The sequence below is a fragment of the Penaeus chinensis genome, chromosome 41 (assembly GCF_019202785.1).
Source record: "Penaeus chinensis breed Huanghai No. 1 chromosome 41, ASM1920278v2, whole genome shotgun sequence".
NCBI lineage: Eukaryota > Metazoa > Arthropoda > Malacostraca > Decapoda > Penaeidae > Penaeus > Penaeus chinensis.
The window spans coordinates 18,621,178-18,628,677 of NC_061859.1; positions in this window are offsets into that span (position 1 = coordinate 18,621,178).

The following is a 7,500-nucleotide window of genomic DNA, read 5'->3' on the forward strand; positions in this document are numbered from 1 at the left end:
CACCAACTGCCACTCACTGTACCCACACACATACAACACCACTCACACACTCACCACCCACATACCACACACCATCTACAACCTACTTTTCAAGATTCAATCTCACACACTACTCAAAACCCACAGATAAGCCACACACCACTCAGCATCACACCATACCACTACTCACACAGACCACAACAAACTAAGTACCAATCACTAAAAAACACAAACCCGACAAACACTCAAATTACCACACACAAACCCCTAACAAACAACCCACTCACACGGACAATCAAACGCTCACATCAACACAAACCACACACAACCAACTAACACACCAAAAGACATCTAACTAGCTCAACACACACACACACCAAACACTCACACACATACACGACATACACACACTAACACTACTAATCGAAAGTAAAAATGACAAATATATATATTAATATATATGTGTGGGATATAAAAATATTACATAAATATAATATTACATATATATATATATATTGAACATATATATATATAATATATATATATTAAAAAATAATAATCATAATGAATATATATAATATTATATATTTATTATAATATTACAATATATATATAATATATTATTATATATTACTTTTAAATAATATATTATATAATTAATATAATTTATTTTTATAAATTAAATTATTATATAAAATAATAATAATATATATTTTATTACATATATATATTACATATAAATATAATATATATAAAATAATATATTTCATAAAATATATATATATATTAATATATTCATTTATATATTATTTTACATAAATAATATATATATATATATTACATATTTTTTATTTACATAAAATATATAAATAAAATTATAATAAATATTTACAAATATAATTAATATATATATATTTAATTTAATAGTTATATATATATATTACAATATATATATAATATAAATATATATTACATATATATATATATCAATATTTTATATATATATTAAAATATATATATATATATTATGTAATTATATAATATAATTTATAAATTTTTTTATATAAATATATTTTAAAATTTTTAATTTAAAATTTATTAATATATATAATTTTTTATAATATAATTTTAAAATAAATATATATGGGATAAATATATGAAATTATTTTAAAATTATTTATAATTATTATAGATTTTAAATATATATATATTTATATATTAATTAAATATATAAATATATATAAATATATATATGAAAATATTTATATATATGTTTTTTATATAGTTTATAATTTAAATATAATATATATATATTTATTTAAAATAATTTGTAATTTATATAAATAAATGTAATTATAAATAATTAATATTTAATTCATATAATATAAATTTTCTTTAATATATTTTAAACATAATTTTAAATATTTTAAAATTTTAAATTACATAGATATAGTTATTAACATAAATTTTTAATTATTATATATTATTTACCATAAAAAATTTTTAAATTTTATTAATTTTTTTTTAAAATATTATTATTTTAATATATATTATTTTATATATTATTTTTAATATATAAATATATATTAAATATATATATAAATATATATAACATATATATATAATATAATTGTAATTATATATATATAATATATTACTTTATATATCCCCAAAAATAAATATGTAATATATATAAATATTAATATAATTAATTATATATATAAAAATTACATTAAATTTATTTTTATGATATAAAAATATTATATGAAAATGTATTATTATATATGAATTGATATATATATATTATATAAATTAATATAAAAATGTGAAAATATTTTAAATATAAAATATATTATTATAACTAAAGTTTTTTTATAAGAAATAAAATTATATATTTATTTTAAAAATAAAATTTTATGTAATTAAATAATATATATAATTAATTATTTTATTAATATTATATATAATTATTTAATATATTAAAATTTTAATTATATATATTACTTTAATTATTTAACATATATATATTCCCTAATTAAATTTCTTAATATAATAATAAATATTAATTATTAGATACTATATTTTAAAATAAAATATATACTACATTAAATATTTTTAAAATTTATATAAATATTACATAAAATAAATAATATTTAAATATATATATAAATTTTTTTCCCATATTTTTATATTTATAATATATTAAAATATAAATATTACTTTATATTATAAATTTATATATTAAAAGATATATATTACATATTATATACTTTAAAATTTTAAATTTAAATAAATATATATTTTTATATAAATTAATTATTAAATTTAAAAAAAAAATATATAATTCATAATAATATTCATATAAATACATATATTATATATATAAAAAAGTAATAAATAACATAAAAATTTTATTTTAAACATATTTTAATATATCCCCAATATTTTAAATACATAAAAAAATCTATATATATATATTAAAAATATATATATATATTAAAATATATATATATTTTTATATAATAAATTACAAAATATATATATATAATAAATTAAAATATATAAAATAATATATTACAAATTATATATATAATAAAATTTTTACATATATATTATATTACAAAAATTTATGAAAATATATATGAAAGGGTATTATAAAATATATATATAATATAATATATATTACATAAAAAAAAAATTACATATATATAAATTTAAAATATATAAAATTATAAAATTACATATATAAATATATTACATATAAAATATATATAAAATTACATATATATATAAATATATTAACATATATATATAAAAATATATAATATATTACTTTTAAATATATAAAATATATTACATAATAATATATATATATATATTTATATTTTAACAAAATTTATAATATATATTTTTTCCCCCTATTTATATATATATATATATTATATTACATAAAAAATAATATAAAATTACATATATATATATACATATAAATAAAATATTTTATAAATATTACATAAAAATAATATAAATCAAGATAATATAATTAAATATATATAAAATATATAAATAAATTACAAATATATATTTTAAAATACATATATAATATAAAAATATATATATTACATAATATAAAAAGAAATTACAAAATATATATTAATACATATATAAAATATATATATATATATATTTTATTACAAATATATATATATATTACATATAATAAAATAAAAAAGATAAATATATAATATATAATTATATATATATATATAAAATAATATATATATTACATATAATATAATATTACTTTATATATATACCACATATATAAAATCAAAATTTTATAAAAATAATATAAAATTTTATACATATATATATAACAATATAATTTAAAAATATTACTTTAAAATATATATCAAAATATAATCACATAAATTATTACAATATATATTAAAATATATATAAAATATAATAATTACATATATATATATTACACACCCCACAACACACACACACACCAACCACACCACACCACACACAACACAACACACACACACACACACAACAAAATAATAGATAAAATATATAATATAATATCACACACACAAACACTAACACACACCACACCACCACACACACACCACACACATTTTCAATCCTTGAAGAAGAATTCAAACACAGACACCAAAACCTCATTTTTGTAAAGGTTATAGATATAGTGAACAGCATTTACGACATCTATTATGTTTGCTTTTTCTTTTCTTTTTACTTTTCTCTTACATATAACAAGAAATACACAGAGAGGGAGAGAGAGAGAGAAACAGAAATAACAATGGTCCCTTTTTCTGACAGACAAATTCATCTGCAAAAGTAAAGTGCGCACCCACATCCTGGGCAATGCTGCACATGTTCTCCTATTTGCAGGAATAGACCCAGTACTCCCAAAATCTGATGACTTCCTGTGTATAATGAAACAATTCTGATCCCTAAGGTGGGAGGTGGGAGGTGGAGGGGGGAGGGAAGGAAATGAGAGAGAGAAAGAGAGAAAAGAGAAGAGAAGGAGAAGGAGAAGGAGAAGGAGAAGGAGAAGGAGAAGAAAAGAAGGAGAAAGAGAGGGAGAGGAGGAAGGAGATAGGAGAAGGATAAAAAAAAAAGAAAAGGAGAAGGAGATGGAGAGGAGAAAGGAGAAGAAGGAGAAGGGGAAAAGGAGAAGAGAAGGAAAGGAGAAGAGAGGATAGAAGGAGAAAGAGATTGAAAAGAGAAAGGGGAGGAGGAGGTGGAGGAGGAGGAGGAGAAGGAGAAGGAGGAGTAGGATGAAGGGGGAGAGGAGGAGAGAGAAGAGAAGGAGAAGGAAAGGAGAAGGAGAAGGAGAAGGAAAGGAAGAAGAGGTGAAGGAGAGGAGAGAAGGAATGGAGGAGAAGGAGAGAGGAGAAGGAGAAGAGGAAGGAGGAGAGGAAAGGAGAGGTGAAGGAGAAGGAAAAAGGAGGAGAAGGAGAAGGAGAAGAGAAGGAGAAGGGAGAAGGTGAAGAGGAGAATGGATGGAGAAGGAGAAGGAAAGGAGAAGGTAAGGAGAAGGAGAAGAGATGGAGAAGGAGAAGTAGGGAGAAGAGAAGGAAAGGAAGAAGTAAGAGAAGGAGAAGAAGAAAAAGTGAGAAGGAGAAGGAGGAGGAGGTGGAGGAGAAGGAAAAAGGAGAAGGAGAAGGAGAAGGAGAAGGAGAAGAAGTGAAGGAGAAAAAAGGAGAAGGAAAGAGAAGGAGATGGAGAAGAGAAAAGGAAAGGAAAGGAGCAGGAGAAGAGCAGGAGCAGTAGGAGGAGGAGTGGAGGAGGAGGAGAAGGAGAAGGAAAGGAGAAGGAGAAGGAGAGAAGAGATGGAGAAGAAGGTGTAGGGGAAAAGGAGAAGAGAAAGGAAAAGGACAAGGACAAGGAGATGGAGAAGGAGAAGATGAAGGGTGAAGGAGAGGAAAGGTGAAGGTGAAGGAGTAGGAAAGGAGAAGGAATGGTAAGAGTATGAGATTGTGGAGGTGATGAGGAGTTGGTGATGGAGGATGGAGGAGGTGTATGGAGGAGGAGGAGGAGGAGGAAGGAAAGGAGAAAGAGAGGAGGTGGTGGATGAGGAGGAGGAGGAGAGGAGGAGGTAAAGGAGAAGGAGATAGGTGAAGGAGATAGATAGGTGTAGTGGTAGGTATGAGTGAGGCAAGGAGGAGAAGGAGTGGCGAAAGGAGAATGAGGAGGAGAGAAGGAGATGAGGAGGAGGGAGAAGAGAAGGAGGATAAGAAGAAGGAGAAGGAGAGAGGAGAGAGGAGGAGAATGAGAAGGAGAAGGAAAGGAGGAGAAGGAGACGGAGAAGGAGGAGAAGAGAAGTAGCAGGAGAGAAGGAGAGGAGAAGGAGGAAGGAGAAGAGAAGGAGAAGTGAGAGAAAGACCCGGGAAAGACGAAGGAGGAGGAGCGTGCTTCGATTCGAAGGCTAAGAGACGCGAAGGAGAATGAGACCGCGACGGCGGATTGCTTCGTCGGCTTAGCGACCTGCGACGGCTACTTCTCCTGTAGCCTGCGGCCTGTCGCCTGATACGTCGCCTTCGCCGTCTATTTTCTCCTTCGCCGTCGCCGCCGTACGGCGCAGCCGCCGTCGCCGGCTACTTCTCCTGTCTCCGCCTTACCCTACTGCTACTTGCTTCGTGCGCCTTCTGCCTCTTCCGCGGCGGCGCCGCGTCGCCTGCTCCTGCATCCTTCTCCGTCTCCTTCTCCTTCTGCCTTCGCCTTCTCCTTCGCCGTCTCACTCCCGTCGGCCCGTCGCCGTCGTGACGTCGCCTTCGCAGGCTCCTGAGCCGTCTTCTCTCCTCCGCCGGCGCCTGCGCCGCGCCAGCGCCGGCGCCTGCTGCGTCGCCTGCTCCTTCGCCGTCTGTTCCTTCTCCGTCGCTCACGCCGAGCCTCCGGCTCCTTTCTCCCTTCTCATTCGCCTTCTTGCTTAGTCCGTCGCCTGCTCCTTCTCCTTCTCCTGCCGGTCTCCCTTCTCCTCCTTCGCCGGTCGCCCCGCCGGCGCCGCAGCCGAGCGACGGCGCAGGATCCTGCCTTCCCCGTCGTCGCCGTGCGGCGGCTCCAGTCTCCGGCTTCTGTCGCCTGGCTTCTCCTTGCGAATTATCCGTCTCCTTGCGCCTTCTCCTTCGTCCTTCTGCCTTCTACATCGTCTCATCTCCTTCGCTCCCTTCTCCTTGCTCCTCTCCTTCGCCTTCTCCTCATTCGCTTATCCCTCTGTCTTCGGCTCGTCCCCCTTCGTCCGTCTGTCGCCGCCCTCGCGTCTTCGCTGCTCCACGGCGCTCTTCATCTGTCTTCCCTTCTTCTCTGATGTCTCTGTCTTCGCGGGCCTTCGCGGCGTCTCGTCTGCCCTTCTGCGCTTCGCCGCGTCCCGCTTCTCGTTCTTCCTGACTCACTTCTTCTCTTCTCCGACTTGCTCTTCTTCTCTTGCTCCACTTCTCGTCTGCCGTCGTCTCTTCTTCTCTTCTTAGCGTCTCCCTTCTCTTCTTCTGCTTCGGCGCGATGCGCCACGGCGCGCGGCTCGGAGCCACTGCGCGGCGGTCGCTTCGCCACTTCCTCTTCGTCCGTCTTCTCTTCGGCGCTCGTCTCCTTCTCCTCTTCTTCTACGACGTCGTCTTCGTCTGCGGCGCGTCTTCGTCGTCTGCTTCTTCTTCTATGTCTGTCTTCTCTTCTTCTTCCTCTTCTTCTGCTTTTTCGTCGTTTTCTGTCTTTGCTTCTTCGTCGTTGTGCTTCTGAGCTCGTCGTCTTTGTCGGCTTCTTTTGTTCATTCTGTCTTTTTCGTCTTCTTTTGGGAGTTCTTTTGCTTTTCTGTTTGCGTTTGTAGGCTTCGTCTTCCGTCCTCCCCTGTTTCGTCTTCTTGTCCTCGACCCTGTTTATCTTCTGCGGTGCTCTTCGTCTGCTCTTCTTCGTCTTGATTCTTGCTTCTTCGTCTGCGTTCTTCTGTCTGCTGCTGCTTCTCTTCGTGCGCCTTCTTCTGTCTTCTCCGCGGCTAGCGTCTCCTTCTTCGTGCTTCGCCTGCTTCTTGCTTCGCCGTGTTCTTACTTCTTCTTCGTTCTTCTTCTTCGTTCTTCGTTCTTCTTCTTCGTTCTTCGTCTTCTCCTACTTCTTCTCGATCTTCGCCTCTGTCTTCTGCTTCTTCTGCGTCTTTGTCGTCCGTCCTGTCCTTCTTGCCTCTTCCTGCTGCCTCTGGCCACTTCTTCGCTCTTCCTCTTCCTCTTCGCTCTTCCGCTTCCTCGTGCCCGCTGCGCGTCCGCGGCCGCGGCCCCGCCTCGGCCTCTTACTCCTTCGTCGCCTCTTCCTCTCGTGTGCTTCCTCCCCCTTCCCCGCTCCATCCACTTCTCTTTACCTCTTCTTTCCCATCAATCACCTCTTCTCGTCGTCCGCTCCGATCCCTCAATCCCCTTTCTCTGTTCTCTCTTCTCTTCGTCGATCTCGTATCTCATTCTCTCGCCGCTACGCCCTCTGCCTCTCCTCTAATCCGCCCTGTCGCTC